Source organism: Camelus ferus, chromosome 25, assembly GCF_009834535.1.
Source record: "Camelus ferus isolate YT-003-E chromosome 25, BCGSAC_Cfer_1.0, whole genome shotgun sequence".
Classification (NCBI taxonomy): domain Eukaryota; kingdom Metazoa; phylum Chordata; class Mammalia; order Artiodactyla; family Camelidae; genus Camelus; species Camelus ferus.
The window spans coordinates 10,153,076-10,177,394 of NC_045720.1; the positions used below are offsets into that span (position 1 = coordinate 10,153,076).

The 24,319-nt window shown below is 41.1% G+C and overlaps 1 long non-coding RNA gene across 2 annotated transcripts in view; it reads right to left on the reverse strand.

The window, feature by feature from the left end:
* Positions 1 to 2,093: 2,093 nt before the first annotated feature.
* Positions 2,094 to 24,319, reverse strand: part of LOC116659788 — a 72,699-nt gene continuing 50,473 nt past the window's right edge. For both annotated transcript variants that reach the window (XR_004315137.1, XR_004315136.1), the window contains 2 exons: positions 2,540 to 2,634; positions 2,094 to 2,174 (listed from right to left, as the gene is read on the reverse strand). This is a non-coding gene — a long non-coding RNA (uncharacterized LOC116659788). The remainder of the gene's footprint in view (positions 2,175 to 2,539; positions 2,635 to 24,319) is intronic.

Genomic DNA, 24,319 nt, shown 5'->3' on the forward strand with positions numbered 1-24,319 from the left:
ATCCTATGAGAAATGATAGGAGGATATGTTTAAATCGGGGGGGGGGGGGGGGGGTTGCGATGTTTAGGGTAAAGACGGCAGTTGAAAAGAATTAGGAGCTGCCATGTGGAAGAATGATTGGATTTGGGCCCTGCGTCAATGGGGATGCAACTGGAATTATTATAGGAAGGTCATAATGACTTCAGTTCATTAGAGCACACATGTTCTGGTTAATAGAATTGTCTAGACTTTAGAAGCATCTCAGGAGGAAGTGAGGTTTCCATCCCAGGGCGGGGGCTCTGTCCACAGGAGCTTGGCACACTTGGGCTAGAATACAGTGGAGTGATCCAAGCATTGCACACGGCACTTGAAGTGGCGGAACACTTCTGCAGTCTCCTTTGGCTGTTGGAGTCTCAGATTCTCTATTTAGATGCATTTTGATGCCTCTGCTCCTTTTGATTGTCTCCCCAGTGTGCCTATAGGCTGTTTGAGCTGACATGCTGCTGAGTGTTCTGCAGTGCTGACACAAGCGTCCGTGAATTCTACGTCTTTGTTCCGTCTCCCAGCAACCATTCTTGTTTTGATGTCAAAGTATCCGAGCCTTAGCCACACATATAGTAACAACAGGTGTGAGCCATTTAAAAATGGCTGCATCATAGTACCAAACAACAAATGGGGTTGATGTCACTGGAACAGGCTGCTTAGAGACTACTCATTACCAGAGGGCTTGGCCCCTTTCTCAGGTTCTGAGTCAAGGGATCACACACTCAAGAAACAGTTTCATTTCCACGCCAGTGAAGAAGGAGTTCCAGCTAACTCCTGATGCATCTTTGTTCAGGCTGATCTCAACACACAAGTCATCTCATTGACTACTGAAGACAGCTAGCAAATGAGCAATGGGAGAAGAGGGGCTTACAGCGTTTTAGCTCTCACTGGGTAGGAGGTAAGAAACAAAACCGAGTAAACCTGGTGGGGAACGAAGAGATTACAAATAATGAATCGTAAATTTTATACATGAGGAAACCGAGGCAGAGACAGCCTAAGTGACTGGTCCACAGAAACACAGGGTGAACCCTGGAACTTCGGCTCCTGATTCCTACACTCTCCAGCCTCCCAGTCCTCTGAGTAGACCTGCAAAGTACAAGTGTGCATTGAAGCCAGAACCTAAGAACTGTATTGTTTGTAGTAGTGGAAAGTACCCCAAAACATAAAACTTGGGAGGAGACTGGTATGTCCTAATATGAGATACAGTTGAATTACTCTGCTTTCCTAAATCTCATTTCCTTTCTCTATAAAGGCAGAACTTGCCAGTGATTCATTCAGTCCACATTCATGACAAGCACAGAGAAGAGGTACGTCTCAGTGGTGAAGAGCGGAGATTCTGAAATCCGACTGCTGTGTCTACACCGCAGGTTCCCTTGCAGGTCCCTCTCAATCCTGCTAAGCCTCAATTTGCTCTTTGAGTGCTCACATTGCACTGCGCCCTGTTCTAAACCCTTTGCATGTAGTATCTCATTAAAACCTTACAGCCAAGCTCTGAGACAGGACTGGATTCTTCTCATTTTCCACACGAGGAAACTGACATCCCAAACTTAGGTATTGTGCTGAAAATTAAACTCTTCACCTCAGAGTGTGGCTCTTGAATCAGGTAATTCAGGGAGAGTCCTCAACACAGAGTACGTTTTCAGTAAATATTTACCTCCTCCTCCTAAGATTTCTTCTTCCTCTATCACCACAGGGAAGACTGTGGCTCTTCTACAGTGTTTCTCGTTCTCTGTAAGGTGCTATGTATATGACAAGAAACGTCCCTTTTTCATCCTTAGGAGTTCACAGCTAGCAGGGGAGTGAGGTAATCGCATGCAGTGAAAAATACAGCGTGATATGGGACCTCAAACTGTTTTTGTCTGCAGATTTCCTTAGAGTGGTCAAGGCCTGTGGCTGGCTTACCCAGCCTTCACCTTATTGGCTGCCAAAAAGCATCAACAGTGACAACCGCAATATCCTGCACAGTCCTGCTACCTGTTGTTTCTCAAAGTCATCAGCTCATAAGGAACACCCTTAAGTCAGAAGTTACCAGGCTGTTGCTATTATCATTAGCATGTATTGGAAACTTACTGTAAGTTGGTGGCAGGCTAGGTCTGCTTCAGTATTACCTCGTGTGATCCTTATGATTCTTGGAGGCAGTTACTCTTGTCCTGGTTAAACAGAGGAGAACATGGAGACTTAGAAATTCCAAGTGTACTATGCTGGAAGCAAATCCAGAATTTGACCCAAAATTTGTTTCTAAAACCTCAAAACCACTTATCTCAAAAATATTAAATATTATTGCTAATTTATGTAAAAAATGTTACTCAGTAAAGAATTGATTATATGATAAGATATTACGAGCCTATTAAAGGGAATGAAGTAAATTTATACTAATCTAGTAAATAACTCAGATAAGTTAAGTGAAAAAAAATGGAGAAAAGCCATAGTAAGTGATTTTAAAAGAATAGCACAGCTACATTTATACACATATATACGCTGCAGTTTTCTTGAACGTTCTATGTGAAACTGTTACCTGTGGTTACTTTTAAGAAGTGGTGCATGAGTATTCAGGGTAGATGAAGAGGGAGTCACTTTTCACTACATACTTGCTTGTGTAGTTTGAATATGCTTTTAAAAAAAGAAGACGTATTATCGTACAATAAAAATAAAATTGTATTTTAGAAAATAAGTTTTAAATACATTTTACTTGACTAAATAACAAATACATATTTGACTTAGTCACGGTGAAGACCACCAATGCAGGAGAATCTGCTGCAGATCACTTAGAAGTCTATAAAGATATAAGGGGATGGAGATAAGGCTTACTAAACACCCACAGAAGCCAGGCAGCGTGCTACTGCATCCTTCACTCAGAAAGGTGGGTAGAATGATATGCATTTTATAGATGAAGCTACTGAAGTCCTGAAAGGTTAAGAAATATGCCCAAGGGCACACACCAGGAACTTCAAGTTTGAGCATTAACTCTAGGTCTGCTGCATCCTCAAATACATACCCTTCCCACTCCAACACAGTAATAATTCTAGAAGCACTTTGAAAACCCCCTTTTTTTTTTTCTGCCCTTGGAGATGCCATGGGAAGAAACTGTTTGTAAGGCTCTTTGGTGGCAAAGAATAAACGAAATGTAGATATACAAAAAAGACATCTTTATTAATAACAATAAGAAGTTTAAATTGTTTTAGAGGCAGTGAGGTGCTTGAAAGTCCTCAGAATTATTTATTTTAGGGAAAGATTCATTCCCCTGTGTTTCTGGGCAGAGAGCCGGTAAGATCATAAGACTATAAATGCCATGGCTACTCTGAGGTCATCATGAAAAAATAATAGACCTTGATGATAAGAGAACAAGGTAGTCATCAATTCCATCCCCTTTGCCAAAAAAAAAAAAAAAAAAGACAATATTTAAAGTCCAGTAATCACTTGTATTCAATTTAGACTCAGTTCTTCTGTGGAACCAGATCTGCAAATACTCTATCTATTAACGTGACCTAAATTTTTATGTTTTTGAATGAATTTTAAAGAATTGGAATTTCCCATAACTATACTTTTGTGATTTCATAAAAGGATCTTCTACAAAGTGGAGCCCATCCTTTTGCACGTAACTGATACAACCGAGGGGGCTGAATGATGGAACATGTAGAGCACGGTTGGGGAGCTAGAGAGAAGTGAGTTAAAATTCTGGTTCTGCCTGTGAACCCTTGTGCCTAAGCAAAACCACAGAGGGCTGGGTTGGATCCAAAGATTCCTGAGGATGATGAATGGGACTAAGTTTAATGTTACTTCCATTACTAGGCAAGTAAACAGACTTTGTGGATGGCAAAGGATGAGGATACAGATGAATGGACACAATTCCTTGCGCTTCTCCTGTTCTCCATGCAAGTGAAACTGAAGTTGAGTGGTCCCGCAAGAGGTGGGGATGAGAAAGCCATGGAGTCGGAGGAGTAAGAAAAGGGAGAGCTTACTGTTATTTACATCACTAAGTTGGAAGAGGGGCAGATCAACATTCATAGCTTAGTCTTGTGGCACTATATTCACACACTTCCTATTTCTTTTTTCTTAAATTGAAGTATAGTCAGTTTATAACGTTGTGTTAATTTCTGGTGTATAGCACAATACTTTAGTCATATAAGAACATACGTATATTCGTTTTCATATTCTTTTTCGCCATAAGTTACTACAAGATACTGAATATAGTTCCCTGTGCTATACAGTATAAACTTGTTGTTTATCTCTTTTATATATATTAGTTAGTATCTGCAAATCTCAAACTCTCAGTTTAATCCCTTCCCACCACTTTCCCTCGTCCTCGGTAAGCTTAAGTTTGTTTTCTATGTCTGTGAGTCTGTTTCTGTTTTCTAAATAAGTTTTTTTGTCTTTTTTTTTTTTTTAGATTCCACATATAAGTGATATCATATGGTATTTTTCTTTCTCTTTCTGGCTTACTTCACTTAGAATGACATTTTCCAGGTCCATCCATGTTGCTGCAAATGGCATCATTTTATTATTTTTTATGGCTGAGTAGTATTCCATTGTATAAATATACCACAACTTCTCTATCTAGTTATCTGTCGATAAGCATTGCTAATTCTCTCTCTGCTTCCTAGGACTCCAGCAGGCTGCCCACGACCTACAGTATCTAGGGCAACTTACTTAAGCTCTCTGAGCCTTAGTTTCTTCACTTGTAGTATAAGAGTAAAAACACCTCTCTCACTGGCTTTGTATGAAGCTTAGGATGGATGAGATCACCTATGTAAGGCAACCTGGCACAAAGTGAGTGCTAAGAAGTATCACTTCCCTTCCCGCCCTGCCTTGATTCCCATCAGGGACACGTATGCTCATTCTTACACTCTCACCTTTCAAGGCGCTTATGTCCACATGAATAATTCTACCTTCAACTTTGTCACACTGCAGGGAGGGAAATTCATTCAACCCTGAATGCTTCTCACAGGGCTCCCGCCTGGGCGTGTAAGAGCCCCCATCTGGATTTTGTGCAGCACCTCAAGGCTCTCATATTTATATAGTGTTTCCTCATCTGCAAGCAACATTCTTCCCTGGAATCTTCTTTTGATCTTGGAATGGATGCAAAACAACTCTTATTACACGCATTTAACAAAGTCTGAAGTTGAGGCATCAGAGGCAGGAGCAGCCTTGTCTCTGTCTCAGGGGCTCTTGAGTGGTTTACCTCAGCTCCTTAGGCAATTCACCCAACCCCTCAGTCCCTGGACTGGAAGTCCAGGCAACCGCCTGGGACAAATTATATTACGCTAGGCTGCCTTTCTATTCATATGCCAAAAAACGGTTTTGTCACTTACACTTTACAATGAAATAATTTACCAACCCTTGCTTAATTAACAGCAAACTGAAAAAAGACAGAGAAAATGTGAGGATCTGATAGGAAGAATCAAAATCATATTCTGTGTTTTACACAAGAGAACTCTTGATCTCAGACTAAGTGTCACCACTATCAACTGACAGGCCAGGATTGGAATATACAACCCAGGATATTTTTTAATAGGAATAAACTTCCTGGGGATTTCACTGAGCATTTCCAGTACCAAGTACTCACTGCCTCATGAGGTTCCCCCAATTCTGGTAATTCTTCCTTATTTTAAGTTAAACTACCCCTGTGTCAATGTATGCTTTGGACCATTAATTAACATTGAACTTGTATGTAAATCTCTAGAAACAGAACCATTTTGCCTGAAAGTACTCTGTTATCTGTCTGATATGAGGGTGTTGCCTGCTGAAACTTACACCTGCTTTCCAATCATTTAGGGGTGATAGGCTTCCATCCTAATTGGACCTGGGGCTGGAACTTAGGACTCATGATTTCCAATCCAGGACACATTAATATCAGCAAAAACTCACTAAGTTTTTGTCATGTATCATGTACCATATTAGGATTAGGGGATGAGACTTGAAAGAAGACAGATCTGGCTAAAGTGACCATATCATTTATTGTCCAAAATGACCTATTTTAGAGAGTAAAGGTGGGCAATAATAAAAATCAGAACAACAGGCAAACACTGGGACTGTCCAGATCAATCAAGGTACATAGTCAACCAGACACAGCTCCCGTCCTTGCAGAGTGTTCTTTCTAGTCGAGGAAGGCAGGGAAAAAAGCAAGTAAAAAGTAAAGGTATGTGATGTGTCTTAGGATAGAAGAGGGTAATGCGTTGGCAAGTGGCTGAAGGAAAGAGGGCTACTTTGGAAGGAATGATCCCTTAGTGGGACGGCTTCTCTTACTGAAGAAGTGATATTTGAATAGAGATCCTTGATTAAAAAGAAAGCAGTCATAGATGTCAAGGCGTGTAGAAAAAGCAACAAAGGCCTTCCGGTGGGCAAGGGCTTATTCTGCTGGAAACACAGAGAGGGGACTATTATTGTAGAAGGTGTAGACGGGGTGACAGGCAAGAGCCAGAATACGTAGGGAGGAGTAGGAAAGAATTCTCTGGGGTGTTTTAGAAGTTTTACAATAGTCAACTCAAATATCCATAACATAGAGACTATTCTTTTTAAAATCTATAAGAACAGGCACACTGAAACGTCTCAGCTAAATTTTAAAATCTCAGAGACCCTCTAATGGGATATCTTAGTTTTTGTGCAGAGCTCAGAACTTAGAGCTTCCTTCCCCATTTCTGGGCGTACAGCTAAACTTCATGGAATTATATCATTATTTAGAAAGTGTTTTTTTTTTTTTAACTTGGAATTCCTTCTTCTTGGAATGCAGCCCTGTACACATCTGCTTGCATAAAATGGCACAAATGAGCACACATACACTGCGTTTAGTTAAATACTAGACAGGACTCTCCGGGCTTGGAGCACACTTTCAACACAGTGTGCTGCAGGTGGTCCAATAAAACGTTTCATGAAACACCAGAGCATCACCTTTTTTATTTTAGTGCTTGTAAATTTTGGATCCTTTGACACTGGTATTTATAATAAGGAATATGGGCAGTAGCTAGATATTGTTAGTGATTTATATTAGGGTAGCAAAGATCCAAAGATCTTCAGAGACTCTTAGTTTAGCGAGAGGCTGCATGGTGCTTTGTAAGACACGCCCTCTCTTACTGTAACGTTTACATCTATGTGCCTGCGTGAGTGGAGGCTTAAGTTGAGACTGCGAAACCCGAACAAGAAACAAAAACCAAAAGTAAATGGATTGCTGATGCTGGTATGAAACAATTATCATCTCCGACCTGCAGATCCACGTGTTTATTTCATCAAAACTGCCTCAAGATTTTTTTTACATCTATTGATAGTAAAATGAACATAGCACATTGGATCTTCTGAAATAATGGCATGCCAGTTGCTTTAATGGGTTTAAAAATTGGGTTTTCACGTAAAATTTTCTTTGAGAACAGGATTCATTGCTTAAAGTGTTTAAAAACAAGGGAGTCTTCACTTCCTTTTTCCCCAACACTTGTTTGAATATTTGGGGGAAATTTTTATCTTGGTTAACCTCAGCTGGCTTACCAACAAAACAGGGTTAATAAGAGCTTACTGCCTCAAAGACAAAGAATTGAACCAAATACCTGTGGACACTCATGTTTAAAAATGAACGATTCTAAGCTCATACAGTGCTGAGAAAGGAATCGTAGGACCTAGTATGTGGCAGTTGACATTCAATGACCAGAACTGTGTCATCGTGTGAGGCCAACATAAATACAACACATACAAGCCAGAGGGTCCTTTCAGAAAAATTCAGCTGTCAACATCAAGAGACAAGTAAGTGCTATGATTCTGAGCTTCATTGAAAGAGTCACATTCAATCCACGGCTTCCTTGAAAACTGACTTTATTACCATGGCTCCAAGTTCTACAGGGGAAAAAAAAAAAAACCACAAAGTATGCATGAACCAGATGAACAGTCTGTGCTGATGACAGAAAAATAGAAGGGCATTGAGGTGCAGGGCAAGCCTGACAAAATGTCTTCTGTGCACCTCCTGGAAACATCGATACGAACTAGGTGCTAGAATCTGGATCTTTGATTGGCGGCCTCCAGGGAGGTGGAATAGTGGCCAGTCTCCTCCAGGCCGAGAGATGGGGCAAGAGTTGGTTTGGATTCAGGAGTCAATAAGGAAGAGGGCAGTTTTGTGATACAGCTTCTGGGGCAGGGGAGGAATGTGCAGGGAAGGGGAAGAGATTTATTACCTTTTTCTACATTTGCCCTGACTAGAGACCAGAAAAAAAGACCAGAAATGTTTTCCATCTGCCTGGGAAACACTAGGAATTCACAGAATTGAGTGTTTTTTTCCCCCGGATTCCAACATTGATCATGAGATTTCAAGCACATCATCCAAACTCTCTGCCTCAGTTTCTCCCTTTGGTAACAAAGGGAATTAAAATGTCAACAATATGATGTCTGACATATTTTAGTATGGAAGTGAATCTTGGGAACTTGAGTTTAATAATTCTATGATTTGGGGGAATTCCTGAAATTTTGAATACCACTCTTACATAATTTCTTCCATAAAATGAAATGAAGAATAAATGAAAACTTGAAATCCACGACTCATGGACAGTGGGCAAGCGTGACAACATATCCAAAACTGAGGAGAGGAAAAACAAAGCTTAGGGGGAGTCTGAAGCATAGATATACCCCAGTAAGTGCTCCTCAGATGCTCAGCTTTCGTGGATGAGCAAACAGTTTTGTTTGCTTGTTTTTTCAACTAAGAGGCTATTCTAAGTATTCCAGGATGAATAAAATCACTTCAAACACAACTACTCTACTACCTAGCATCATTTCATAAAGTAAAAATCATAAAGTGATTCTTTATGAAAAGAAAAATAAAAAATAAAAAATTGAAAACCGTAATCTCAGAGCAAAAGACAATCATTCCCAAGGCAGTACAGTTGGTTGACTAACACAAATATATGAAAATACAGAAAAATCCCAGTATGCATTGATTGGTGACAGTATTAAAGAGTATGTAATTTTTTGATTCTTATATAAAATTGAACATCTATATCCAACATGTTCATGTAAAGTAGAACTAGAATGTGCAACTGAATCAGGATCACTGTGATTAGAAATTTATTTTCACGTGATGAGAATGAGAACAGTACCATGAATGCTATTCGTTCAGTTAAGCTAGAATTCTGTCTGAGACCTTCGCTCAGCTTCAGACCTGTGACATGGGCCTTGATCAAGAACAACCCTGCTTTACACACCATGATGTTCCTGGCTCACACCCCTGTGATTCAATCTGAGACTTTACAACATTAGAAATGAAGCCCTGATGAGATATTATTACTAATCCAATGTTTCACAATGAGGCAGCAAAGTCATAAAGGAGATTCAGTCAGTCATTCAGAGCAGCACCATTGCTAAGTGGTATCTGATTCAAAATCGGCAATTTCTGGGTTCCTGATGAACGGAATCAATCATATCTAGTAATAGCTAACATTCTGATTATTTATTATGTGTAAGTTGTCATGTGAAATATTTGACATTCATTATGTTACCAGATCCTCACGGTGACCCTAGGAGATGTGTTCACCATTATTCCCAATTTACAAGAGAAGAATTAAAATCTCAGTGGTGAAATCACATGCCCAAGGCCCAGCAAAGGCTGCCTGGCCGAACAGGGATGCGGGCAAGCACTCTGGCTCCAGCCCTGCCCTCTTTACCTCAGTGTTTTCCTCCCTGGAGGGCGTTTGCCAACTCTGGACACAGGCTAAGGACCAGACTTGGCCTGAGTCAACAGCCTCCCACGGGGAGAGGAGACACCTGCGGAGGTCTGACAGCTGAGCTGACAGGTACGCCAAACTGGAAGCTGGAGGAGCCCCAGGAGCCCGAGCTGAGTGCTGGGGAGGCAAGGAGGCTGAGACTGGGCTTGCCATGCTGAGTGCACAAGCTCCCAGTTTAAAAAAAAGAGTCTGCAGCAAGCAAAAGACTCCTGCGGGTATTTCTCTCAAGACATATTTTTAATGCTTTCTGGGGTAGGAAGCTAAAAAGAGAAACTTCTGGGGGACAGTGGCAATTCCTCTGAAAGAAAGTGGAGATAAAATGGAATTATTTTTTAAAACACTTGGTTAATCCAGAAGAAGGCTGGAAAAGAAGAGTAAAGGGCAAAGCAATAGGGCAAGTGGAAAGCAAATAGTAAATTGGAAACACAAGTCCAACTTTATTAGTAATGAAATTGAGTGTAAACTGATGATTCAGTTCAATTCAAGGACAAAAGCTGTCAGCCTAGATTTAAGAAAAAAAAAATCTAGTGATATGTTGTTTATGAAACACGCTTAAAACTAAAAGGAAGTTAGAAGTTGGAAGTAGAAAGACAGGAAAAGCTAGACCACGTGAACAGCAAAAGAAAGCTGACGTGGCCACATTTATTTCAGACAAAACAGAGTTGACTTTAAGGCAAGAAATATCATTAGAGGTTTTTTTTTTTTTTAAAGAGAGATCTGTGTAATGATAAAAGATTCAGTTCAACAAGAAGACATAACAATCCTAAATTTGTATACATGCAACAAAATTGTGGCAAAATATACAGAGATCCATGGCGGTGGACAGGAACCAGAGTGGAAAAGAGGCAATAACACTATAAAAATATTTGCAGAAATAGACCTGTCTGGCCCCACAGCCCGCATTCGGCTTACAATGCCAACACTGTACCTACTTCTCACCCGCAGCCTCTCAGGAGCTGTTATTATTGGCAATATCAGTGGCAACCGTGTCCACGTGGGCCACTGCATCCTTCACTTTATGGTGCTGTGAAATGCGAAACTGGAGAGACGGAAGTTGCCCCAAGCGAGAGAGCGTGCACGCCAAGTCCTTCAGGTTTTATCTCTTTGACTTGGATCAATAGTACCTGGCTTAGAACTCTTTGCAGTTGAGGTGATAACCAATAACGGCCCGTGTTTGCTTTGCAGAAGGGTAAGCCTCGTGTGAGCCTAACGTTTGGCACAGTTTGATTAGCATGTGCACACACATCACACCTTCCATCCCCGGGCAAGGAGCTGATTAACAGTCATGAATGAAAAAGACCGAAAGGACCATAACTGTTTATGGTTTTGTGCAGACCGTTTTTGTTCCTTCTGAACTTTGCCCCTTTAAAAGGTTCTTAATCGCGCCTAGAGATTTGCTATCTCCCCTCGATGTGAGAGTAATTCAAAACATAGGCAGTGTCAAGGCCAATCCTCGGCAAAATTATGAGGAAGGCACTGCTGCATTGCCCACGGAGAGGAAGGAAGCAGTTTACTCCCTTGGAGGCACCCCCTTTACCCGCAGCCCTTCCCAGATGATTGCAGGTCTCCCAGCATCTGCTCTTACATCCATCAAAACCAGCCTTCAGTTCCTTTAGTTCTGTTTCTCTTCACGTGATTGTAACCAAAGGTAATTTAGAGTGTATGCCCCTAAATTAATTCCTACTAAATGGAAAACCCAAAGTAAAACAAATGAAGCATGAATAAAGCCGATTTAAATAAAGCATGTCCTTGAAGCAGACACAAAGGACACCCAACTGGAAGGTAGGGCATTGGATTCAAATCACAAAGCCAGATCTTTGTACACCTGTAGGGAGGTCCAAGGTAGATTCCTGCTTCTTGTTTCCAGAGTCCTGTCACTTTTCCAGTCTGTACCCTCATCCCTGGATCTTACTTCCTGCTGTTCATTCATTTGTTTAACTGAATGTGCCAGCTGCTATGCCAGGACCTGGGGTCAATCACTGAATCAGAGCAGCTCATCCCTCAAGCTCGCTGTGTAGTGGGCAGACAGACTTAACTAAACAGCCAATCACAATAATGCAATATTCACAAGGGGTGCGGAAGGCGTCGAGGAGGGAGCCGCTCCCATCCTGGAGTGTTTGGGAGAAGGCTTCAAGGCGGAGATTACACCTGAAAGAGAAATGAAGGTGCATGACTTAGCCAGAGGAGAAGGCATTCCGGGAGAAAGGCCTATTCAGGTACTAGGGACTGTGTAGATAAAAAGAACAGAAGCAAAATATAAGCATATTGTTTTGAGAAAAGTATAAGCCATTTGGAGTTGCTTGAGGCTGAATGGCAGAAATGAAGCTGAGGCAGAAGGCAGAAGAACCAGACCACCATTATCATCACCTTCTTCATCACCATTCTCAGGATCATCATCATCATCAAAGGAACTAACAAAATTGAAAGCTTACCATGCGCCGCACACTGTCCTAAACATTTTACAAGTTACAAGTCACTTATAACAAGTTCTGTAAGGTGTTACATGCCCCACCAAGTAGCTTAAAGTTTGACTTGTAAGAAAGATGGGAAGCTGTGGGAAAATTAAGTGAAAAGGTTGGCTTTTAGATGAATCACACTGGTGCATGTGGTAAGAATGAAAAAAGGGAGAAACTGAAAACTGAGATACCAATGCAGAGGCAGCTCATATATTGAGGCAACAGAGTAAGACATTCCCATTTGGGGCAAGAATAGTTGGGATACAGAGGAAGGGAGAGATTCAAGAAAAATTTAGAACGCAAAAATTTTTATTTGATGATTGGATTTGGGCCAGTAGTTGGGAGAAGAAGATAAGAACTACTTTATCGTCTATCAGGATAATCGCTTAGAATTCCTGTAGAATGGTGGTGTTGCTTGGTGGGAAAGAAAATACCAGGGGGTAAGATGCTGTGCTCTGGTTTGGATGCACTGTATTGGAATGGCCAAAGGACGTTTGGAGCATTGGAAGTTTTCCTGTCTCATGGTCTCAGTGATAAGGTGATCTGCTGAGAAGAGGTTGATATGGTGTTTGGAGAGATTGATAAAGGTTTGAAGGAGTCAGTGAGGGAAATGGAAGAGAGCTGGCTGAAGGACTGACGGCTCAGCAGGACTGGGGGGGTGGGGCTCACTTCCTCAGGTGCAAGAGTGGAGGCAACAGATTGCAACTTGGTTCCAGGACTGACACTTTGCTGGGTGGGAAGGCAGAAAAATGGAATATCTTCTGCTTTTATTCTTTTCATTCTACTTTTGCTAGGTATTGAGCACCTTTATTTAGCTGGGCATCTTTAAAGGAGAAAGAGATGCAAACTTGGTCACGTAGAGGTCCTAGGGCTGAGTGTGGGGTAATGAAACTGGCTAATCATCCTAGGGTCCAAATGCTAACTCCACCACATATTGTCAGCTGCTTGACCCCGGGGTAAGTTGTTACAGAATTGCTTTGAACACCAGTTACATCATTTACAGAAGAATTTTAAGCATTAAATCAGCTTATAACCACACAGCCCCTAGTTCATCATAGGCATCAGAAAATGCGTGTTCTCTTATTTATCAACACTTCATGAGTGGGATATCTCTTGTAAAACTAGACCCAAACCTACAAAATCAGTTTTTCATAGTTGAATTTCATCATGGCAGAACAGTTCACAAAACCCTGTCCTCCATCACCTTGATTTAGCCATGGAGAATTAGGATGATCCTTTGAAAAATAATTCCTGCCCCAACCTCCCATCTTTTCAGGGTCTTGATTCAGGATGAGTAAGCGTCTGCATTACTTGATGTCATTCTCCATTTTCCAAAACAGCACAGACTGAATCAAGTCTACAGCTGCCTACTAAAGTCTCCCATCCAAGTCTCTGCTTTAAAGTGGGGGTGCTTACAATTAATAGAGACTATTTAAATCATATTTCTAATAAGTCAGAGGGCAGGTAAGTCACTCTAAAACAAAGCTTTTATTGAGTAAGTCTCCATGACTAGTTACATCAAATAATTCAGTAGAAGTCTCCTTACTCACCTTTAGCATCCATCATTGTCCATCCCTCAGCCATTGTTAGTGGAAGGGAGAACAAGGCTGATATTTTCCTGGAATAAACCAAACTGTTTACTTCCAATCTGTGCCATAGTAATTATCCAAAATTCCTTCTCCGCCATCATTAATACCAAGACAGACTATCTTGAGGCTTCCACTCAACTGTGGTCAGTCCTCCACAAGAGTCAAGTCCAATTCTTCAAATGCTCTCAGTGCTTCATTGACTAAGGAAAAGGACGTTCTTGTGGTATCTTCCTTTCCCAGACATTCAAGTCACTGCTACCTGCAGTGGTTGTTGGCTGTTCTGTTCTCCTTTGCTTTTTAGTGCCTGGGTTGAGTGCCCAATACCCACTCGGCTCTCAGAAGAAAGTTTATTGTATTGAATCCTGACCTGCTTCAGGGGAAAGAGGTTTTCACTGTTGCCGGGGGACGTCCCCTTAAAAAATAGGAAGTGAGCTGAGTTTATCTTGGTGCACTAGAGCCAAGGAAGAATTAAGTGAGATCATTGCAAATATACAATATAATGGATATAAAGTGGCTTTCAAACTCCACATAATATACATATATTGACAGTGATTGTAAAGGTGGAACTATGCATAGGACAGGAGTGGAACTGGGTGGCCTTCTTTAGAATACAAATGTGTACTGAGTGTTTATTATGTAGAGCATTGGGGATGTATCAGTGAATCAACCAGGCACAGTCTCAGTTTTTGGAGGATCTTATAATTTAGGGTTTTCTTTAAGTCATCTTTCCACTGTCCTTTGATCCTGGACTTTTCTACGACATCTGTATTGGGGGTAGGGGAAGGGAAGAGTTGACATAATGAAGAGGTAGGTGGCCTTTAACTTTGCCCCATTTGTGAATCCTTACATTTTTTCTCTCTCCTAGGATTGTGCCTGGTGGATTTATTGTCTTTAATGCAGAAACAACATGGAATGTTCCTTCCAGCCTGTTGCAGCAGAAGTAGGCAATAAATGAGGGTGATCAGGACAGATAGGAGGTGCTAGGTAAAGGAGAGATGGGGACACAAAGCAGAGTGGCTGAGAAGGAAACAGGAGTGGTAACTAGAGGCAGAAAAGCCTAGTGTGTGGTGGCGAGAAGAGCCCCCAAGAAGAGTCTTAGCAAATAACTCAGTTTATAAGATGCTGGTAAACTAAGGTCCAGAGACAGACAGTAACTCAACCAGAACTGCACATCACACATACCAAGTGGCCCACCTCTTTTTACCTGACGATCAAACAGTTATACTTCTTTTTTTATACACTTTGCCTTAAATGGCTCTCTAACCATCCTGTATGGCATGATGATTAAGAACCAGGGTGTTGGCTCCAGACTATCTGAGTTCAAATCCCAGCTCTGCCACTTACTACTACTTTAGCCTACTTGTATCTCAATTGCTTCATCTCTAAACAGAGATAATCTTGCTACCTCTCTGTGACTCTGAGGGGATTAAATTAGTGAAAACATAAAAACCTTAGAACGGTGCTTTAGAATATAGTAAGCACTACGCAAGAGTTTATAGCATAAATATGTGTAAGTGTATAGTTTTAGTCAAGCCATCCCTCAAATATTAGTTCAATTAAGCGAATCAGCTTAGTAAGCAGAATTTATTTCTTCCTCATTTGTTGCTTGACTTTTCTCTTCTATCCGTTTTAAATGTTCAATATGTCAAAGTGATGTGTTTATTAAATATTCTTTAGGAAGTGGGCTAGGCTTATACAAACAAATGCGTTCAACAAATAGATGTTTACCCAGGATGGAAAAGCACCATCCTCCAGGACACTCGCATCACTGCCTCTCAGGACATAACTAGCAGCTCAAAAAAGTATCTCCCCAAACGGGTGCTAACTCAAGCCAAGAAATGCCTATAAAGTTAGGATGAAGCCTGGGGTTCCGAACTCTCCGGAAAACGATTCAAGTGCTCACCTTACCCACTTCCTCACCGCTTCTGGGACAAGCCGAGTTTTACCCAGAAGTGGAAACTTCATTGCAGAATGGAGAGAGTCACCAGGAATCTCTAAGCCAAGAAAAGTATCTCTTTTTATCCTCAGCCATTCAAATGTAGGGCGATGGGTCCTCTTTCCTTCCTCTGCTGGAGGCCCCCCCTCTGCTACTTAGAAGAAAAGAGGAGGGAAGGGCGACTATCTCAGTTTCTAGACAGCTGTCCTGCTGCCCTCCTCCAAACCCCCCACCGCCACCTTCTCTTGCACTCCCAGGACGCTCTTGGCTGTGAAATTCAGTAACCACGAGATGAAGGGGGAGTTCCTGATTGAGGAAAGGTCAAGTGGTAACAATAAGAGCTGACATTTATTGAATACTGACTCCGCGCCAGGCACTGTTCTCAGCCATTCACGTGCATAAACTTTTGTCATTTTTACTGCAACACGCAATGGGGGCTGCTACAATTCTCCCCACTTTGCATAGGGGGAAATTGAGACCAAGAAAAGCACAGTGGAAAAAAGTAGAGCTAGAATTCAAACCCAGGCCAATGGACTCTGGAGTCAAAAATGGGGTCTGGGGTCTGTTTCCAGTCCCTGACCTGTAACCAGTGTGTGAAGGGATGAGTACAGAAGTTGAGAGTAAGGACTAGGACATTTTATAGTAATTTGCTATTCATCGGGCATGCAAGAGGGTGACCAGCAGATCCATCTGAGTGAACAGGGCATAAAGCAGTTCTGGTGGTGTTGAACCCACCTGATAAAGTACCTGTGATGTAGGCTGCATACTAGTTGTGCCCAGTAGGACCACACAGAGACCCATGAGCAACTGGAAGTGTGAAAACAAGTCCTTCTCCACTGCTCTAAAGCATTATGCTCTATGGCCTCTTAAACCTCAATGCTTGCTGTGAAAATAATAAACCTGTGAGGTAAGAATGTAGAGCGAAAGGAGCACCGAGTCAGGACCAGGAGACATTCAGCAATGGGCATGGTCAGTAAATAAGTGGTATCGCGTGTCAAAAGTTAGTAAGTGTCAGGGGGAAACCAAAAGCAGAGCAGAGTAAGAGGATCAGGGGTTGGGGGAGGGGCCCGCGGTATTAAACGGAGAGGTCATTAGGACAGTCAGTGACCATTTTCCCCCAGCAGATAAGCCCCTTTGTAAATGTTTACCTTTGCCTTGGCTTCTCCCTGCCCCTCCCTCTCATATGTTCTGGCCCTCCTACTTTCTTTCTGAATCTGTTAACACAGAATCAGTAGAGCAATCAAAGCATAACAAGGCAGTTCATTCTGTGCCAACCAGGAAAGTCCAGGCCATTATGCCATGGACTCCAAAGCTAAATTGTGGCTTTGGAATAGATAATCTCTAGGATCTCTTCCCATTTTGAAATCCAGTGACTTTGGCTAAAAGAACTGATGTATACCGCTCTCTGGGAACTAAACTTTTATATCAAAAAGGCTCATTTATATGATTCATTAATTTATCCATTCGTTTATTTAACATATATTATTGATGACCTACTATGAGTCAGGCATTGTCCTAGGCATCGATGTTACAAGGATGCATGTGCGAACTCTGCCTTGAGACTTTCAGAGTGCAGCATGAAACCTGGACATACAAACAAACAAAAAGGATGACAACACAGGTCTTCAGTGTGACGGCTCATATCTGAACAGAGTGCTATGAGAAAAGAGATGAGGGAGATGTAATTCTTCTGGGTAGCAAGAAAGGAGTATTGGAGCAAGACTGAGAGGTGGTGGCGTGTACTCTAGGTTTTGGAGAGTGAAGAGAGTTGGTCTTCTTGAGTATGGAGGAGGCAGGAAAACAGATGTGGAGACATCCAATTAGGTGACACATTTAGGAAATAGAAAAATAGCTTGGTCTCACTGTAAGGTAGAATGCAAATGTAGGTCACAACTGGTGAGAGAGAACAGGGGAAGCCAGATATAAGAGATGAAGTTAAAAACATTCGTTTTTTTTTTGCGGTGGTTGTATGAATATATGTTTTTCCTTAGTGTGTGATTTCACACACACAAATACACACACACACAACCAGAGTCATGATTTACCTTCTTCGGTCTTCTATGCCTTCCTTCATTTATAACAAAATGTGGAGTCTCTGGGTCATTAAACTGTAAACTCCATGAGTGATTCACCATTCGAGTCCCAGTTGCCTACCGTAGTACGTGGCACCTATAGGCACTCAAATTTGGTTAAATGGATGACTGAACCAATAAATGAATGAATCAGCTATCAGTAGTATCCTTTTTAGCTCTGTCTGCCATTTCTGGAAACTTCGAGTGTTCCCACAGCTTTGGATGAATGATTTGTCTGCATGCCCTGACAGAGGAGTTGAGCATACATATAAAATACACTTACACATATTTAAATAAACCAGTCTACGGAATGTCAGGACATTCAAGAGTCATTGGTAGGAGCCAGGGTAGGAGAGAAAGGATCAACCAGAGAAAAGCTTAACTTTCAAGTTATCTTTGGAGATTGAAAGCCAGCTGTCTGTTTCTCGTCACTTCTTCCCACTTCCCCTTCTATGAATTAGAACCAACTACAATTTTCCTAATACATCACTTGTGCTGGGATCACACGTTTGGATTTAATCTCTCAGTCACACTTAGACAAGGAGTGGGTTCCAGAGTGAAGCACAACAGTCCGCTTCTTGGCATGAGTTGCTTATGATGTTTCCAAAAGTACTCATTGTTCATGAAGGCTTTCTAGAAGCTCCTCCACACCCCCAGGATGACTTCATTCCTTTACATGGAAATTTTATTGTAGAACTTTTCTAACATAAAAAAGAATACTCGAACGAACCCCTCTGTAACAAGACAGTCGGTTTCAACAATAATCCTAATTTTGCTGACACCACTTCTTACCTATGAGTGCCTCCTCGGATTCTGTTTATTCCTTTGCTTGCTGGATTGGCTTAAAGCAATTCCCAGATGCCATGTCATTTCATGTGTAAATGCTTTGGTATGAATTTCTGAATGATAAGGTCATGTTTTGTTTGTATGGTTTCCCTAACACCATGATAGTAATGCATCTAATAAAACTAACAGCAATCACTTAATTTCATCTTACCCACAGTCCATATTCATATTTCCCTAATTGTCTAGAAGATGTCTGTTTACAATTGGTTTATGTGCATCAGGGCCAAACAAGATCCCTGCATTGCATTTTTTGTTGTCTTAATATGGCAATTTTAGGCTATTTACTTGAAATATTTACTTTTTCTTTTCTTATCTCAAGCCTGAAAGGCCGAAATCCTCAGGAAAAGAGTGAATAAAGCTGCCATAGCACAGCCTGCTGCAACAGCACCATTTTTTTCATAAAGATTTCCACTCAGTGCATGTTAGTGGCAATCCATAATATGCAAATGCAGAAGGGAGTCAATATGTCTTAAACACAGAGGCCTTCACGTTCTTCCTTCTAGGAATACAAATCAAGGGAGATACACTCAGGTGAATACTCAAAAGGGATCCTCCTGCTCTGGATTCATTTTCACTTTCCCTGATAATTATTGCCGTTTTAGTGCCACATAATATTTTATACCGTACTTTAGTGTTGACACAGTGCTTTCAGACCTATTCAACTTAGAACAACCAAGAGTCCACTCTTTACAAACAATACTTCATACTTGTGCAGTTCTCCAAATGTGCCTTTCCTAGTGCTTTCAAGAAGGGAAATTTCAGGCTGAACTAAATCTGGATTATTTAATAATAATTTGACTTTCAAGGAAAAAAAAATCAGGTAAATCTGGTATGTTTTGATTACTCACAGCTAACAGTCGAGTATCATCTATGTGCAGGGATCTGTTACAGCTAACACAAGTTAATTCACTCTTCTCAGCAGCCAATGATATTTTTCCATTTCATACTAACAAAGGCAAAGAAGTTATTATTCTTTTAAATGTGCCATGTTGTGAAAAAGATTAGGAAGTACTTTTCTATACATTGATGACTCTCAGTTTAAGTCTCCCACCTCTGAGCTCCAGATACACAGATCCAGTTACCTACTGGATGCCTCCACAATCATGCTAATGGGGCAGCTCAAACTTAATCTGTCCAAACCAGAACCCTTGACTTCTATCTCCTATTGAAATATACTTCCCTCCCATCTCAGGAACAGCAATACTGTCTATCCATTTGTTCAGGCCAAAACCCTTGAAATCATCCTTGACCGTTTCTTTCTCTCACATCCCACGTCTAGTCCATCAGAGACTCCTGTTGGCTTTGCTAGAAAAACATATTCTTAATCCAACCTTTTTTCACCAATTCCACTGCTGGTGACCCAGTCAAGTGACTGCGGTCCATTCCCTAGACTGCAACATCAACATCATAACTCATATTTCTGCTTCCACTTTCTGCCTCTCTATACCTCATTATTCCGGCAGCTGAGTGGTGCGTTTAATATCTGATTCAGATCAGGCCCTCCTTTTACTGCTCAAAACCCTCAAGAGGCTTCTATCACTGATGGAAGTAATAAAACATCTGTACTGTGGCCTCCAGGGTTCTACATCAGTTGACCTCAAATCTGACTGTGTTCTTAAAAAGCACAAAACATGAAGCCCATCTAAGACTTACTGAATTGATCAGAACCCTGGACTACACCTCCAGCCTCATTCACTCCTACTCTGCCCTTTTTGATGCTATACAGTTCTTATGACTTTTCTCAAACACACCAAGCACAGGCTGCCCGATTCACTTTTAGTTTCACGGCTCTCCACCTTGAATAGCTTCTCCTACTCATTTGTACTCTTGCTCCCTTAGCTTACTGAGTATCTGCTCAACTGCACCCTCCTCAAAGGGATACCGTTTAGCCATCTTGTTTATTTAATTTATATGTTTATTGCTGTCTCCTTCCCCTAGACTCTAAGCTCTATGAGAGCAGAAAAATGTGTCTGTCTTGTCCACCACTGTGTTTCCCAGCCCCTTAGCATGTAATAGGTATTCAATACATTTTTGTTAAGTGGAACAAATATCCACATGTAGTTGGACCTAGGGCCCCAAGGATCTAGTCTTCAAAGGCACAGGGACGCAGACACAGGGTAAAAGAAAAGAGGTAAGTACCTAAAACATATATATATGTTTATATATATATATATAAATTAGAACGTGATCTCAGGCAAGGCAGATGCCCAGTTGTTAGGACTGAAGATGTAAGGTGGGGTAGGACCAGAAGCAAGAGAAACTCAGTCTGTGTCCCTACAGGGACTCCTGTGAAGCCATTTTAAGCCCTTTGAATAAAACAACTTTGATGCTTGATCCTGAGACTGAGCAGAACTTTCAGATGGGAGACAAGAGGCCCTACCAGAGATAGGAAGCCCCGTAGGAGTGGCAGACTTTCGGGCCTTTGCTAGACAGAGCGTGAAATGCCACGTACATCTTTGACTTTTCTTCAAATGCAGGGCTCTATGACTCACTCTTGTAGTATTCTCTTTATTTTGTAAATAAATATTTTGCTGGAAGATTTCAGTAGAATGGTGTGTAAGAATAACAGGAAGCATTCAGCTCTGCTAATTGTACATCTTAAGGCAGCATAAGGACATTTGTCACTCCAGTGCACTTGTCTCTGCTGCCCACCCGAGGTATTTCAGGAAGTCCAGTTACTCTTATGGGAAATTAAGCAGCAGCAAGATTCTGCAGTCGTTCTCGTCTAGACTCTGATATTGATCATGGAACAGACAAATTGGAGGAATGAGGTAAAGTGGCCTTCTTGTGTCTTAGACATAAGTGCAAATACTCAGTGGAGAGTGACCTTTAACAAATGCAAATCTACTTTATAGAGCATCACATCTGTGACTCTTAAAAGTGTGTGCTAATGGTCAGCTAGATGGCCGCCTCTCAGCTTCCTCTGATCCATTTAAGAAAACTCCTGAGAGCCCACTAAACGCCTTTATATGTTTCACACTGATGTTTGCTTTTCAAATGTTTGTCAGGCATTTGTATTGGTCCTATTAGAGTCTAAAGGATTCAAGCAGAAAAAATGATCCACAATAAATGGACCAAAGTAGAGACTCCTAAAGACTATGTACGCTACACCCAACATATTAGAGCCCCAGGAAATTTGAGTCCCAGAAAAATTAAAGTAGCAGATTGATTAAGCACCTGGACTTCGAATCTTACCTTCATCATGTACTTGCTGTACATCATTGACCCTTTTATGTAAATTCTATACGTTGAAAATAATGTCATGTCTACCTTACAGGTGTTATATAAACATCGGGCCTATACAGGCATTCAACAAATAATAGTTATTTTATTAGAAATACTTATCAATGCCTGGCTCTAAATAACTCTAGTATGTTCTATATCAAGACCGCAGAACAATAATTACTGAAATACAGGAACCATTACTTATTTTATTGCCAATGGTCACCATTAGATAGAAGTCCCCCTTACTTGACTAAGGTTTTAAGGTTTACAAGAAATCACAGATACGTAGTTTTAGAGTTGTAAGTTCCTAGGAAGCTTACGCATCCTCAATCTAACCACCCACAGAAGGTCAACACTATTTCATTAGCAAACTTGGCCAATGATAATCCTGTAATTACATGCAAAACCATAATGAGAGACCAAGAGATACCCAGACAAGTTATTACATGATGAGGAACAGAGCGTAGACTTTTATTCCCTCAGAACAGACGAAAAGTACCTCCTTATCACTTCCGTGGACAAGCTGGAGGCTTGCCATCAGGAGCCACTCAGGATGTAGATTCTCCCCAAGCATTTGAGATCAGATTTCTCTCTCTCCGTAGTCCTCTTTATTCTTGAAAAAAGTCCCTCATTTCCTAAAGCCAATCTTTATGATTTCTAGACTAATTCTACTCTTGCCCCACTCCACCTACCATACTGGATGCTCACATTTGCACTTGCTTAAATTCATTGACATCTCTTGAGCAGAATTGCCAATGGCATCCTCAGAAGTGGTCGGAAGATGAGGAAAACGGCAATCTCTTAATGTATTTCCATTAATGTAATTCATGTCATAATCGTAAATGTGGGACTTTAACTTTCTAATTCACCTCTTTGGTTTCTTCCAGACTTTGGATTTGTTAAGGACATTTCTGAATTGTATGATCTTTATATTTCATATGCCTCCCTCCTACATGACAGACAAAACTGTCAAATAGTTCTTAGTCCTCACTTTCCACTTCAGACATTTCTCCCCTGTGATATGGGGCCATTATTAGTATTCTTCAAGTATGGCCACTCAACTCGTTCTACAATTCATCTGCCAATAATGTCATCCTGGGCAACATTTGTCAAAACGTCATCCATGGGGACATCAAGGGAGACTTTATCAGATTTTTTTCCAAAGCATTATTCAAGTGAAAATGTATTTGGATTGTGTTTTTGGCTGAATTATTATGCAACAGTCTTATGTTCTCAGAATTTTATACTCATAAATCTTGGAGCCTTAGGAAAGTATTTTTATAGATTGCAACACAGAATTCTCAAGCAAATCCTATCCCAAGTGATAAGGTAGACTTGATCAAAAGTTCTTAACTCATGGGAATCATGCGTGCACTTCAAAAATTATAATTCTCATAGAATCATAGGCAATGTATTAAATCACATGCATATGCACATTTCTCTTGGAATAGAGTCAGCTCAGAAGAGTCTTCTACTAAAAAATTACCATTGAATGAGATTAACTCTAATTAAAGATGCCCCACATTTAAGCCTATCCTGTTCCCATTATCGTATTTTCCATTTGTGCTATGCAGCAAAGCCCTTGCTGTACCACTTTTATTCTCCATTCCCTTCTGATGGCCCAAGACAGCCAAATGCGCTGTGCTTACACCTACAAGGATTACTGTGTTTTGAAACAGTGGCACATTTTCATACAGACACCTTCAAAGATTGCATGTAACATAAATAAAACATTCTTGAGGCAATCACAACTTCTTCCTGTAAGTTAGTCTTCTGATATCTAGTGTTTATGAGAAGACGGCATTTTAAAAAATTGAGCATGAATCATGAGGACAGGAATAAAGATAGGTAGAGGGTTTGTTTTCAGAAAATAGGGGAAGTTGTAAGTGAACTGGTTCTGGCTCAGGGGTGCAGGAAGCAAGACTCCCCAAGTAGGTCCCTGGGACGATTCTACAAAGCACTCGGGTGCTCAGGAAGGAAATGCCATTGTCTGGGAGATGGGGAGAGTAGCTGTAGAGTATCAGTAGCATGCACAACCTGAGTCAATGTTGGGGGCTGGAGGACATAAAATAGCGCTTGTTTCTGTAGGACTTCCATGGTAATTTTTATTGGACACAATTTCATTTTAAACGTTGAGTTTAGACTCCAACCTACAGGAAAGACAGGAACTCCCTGCTGCTATAGGGGGAAAAGTACTACATGGAAGGAGTATGGGAAAGAGGAAGACTGCTGGATGGGAAAGATTTGCCTCAAGAATTAGAGACAAAGATGGAGACTCTACTCAGGGTCTCTGAGGTCAAAGAAGGAAGTGGCTTCAAAGGTGACGTTATGCAAGGATTTCACATCCCTGTCATTTTCCTTTCGGTATGCCATTTTGTGTACTGAGATGCACAGAGTGAAAATCCTGTTTATTCAGTAGAGGTACATCAGGTTTGTATTTTAGGCAAGAAAAGATGATGAAAGAGTGCGGGTAATTCTGCTG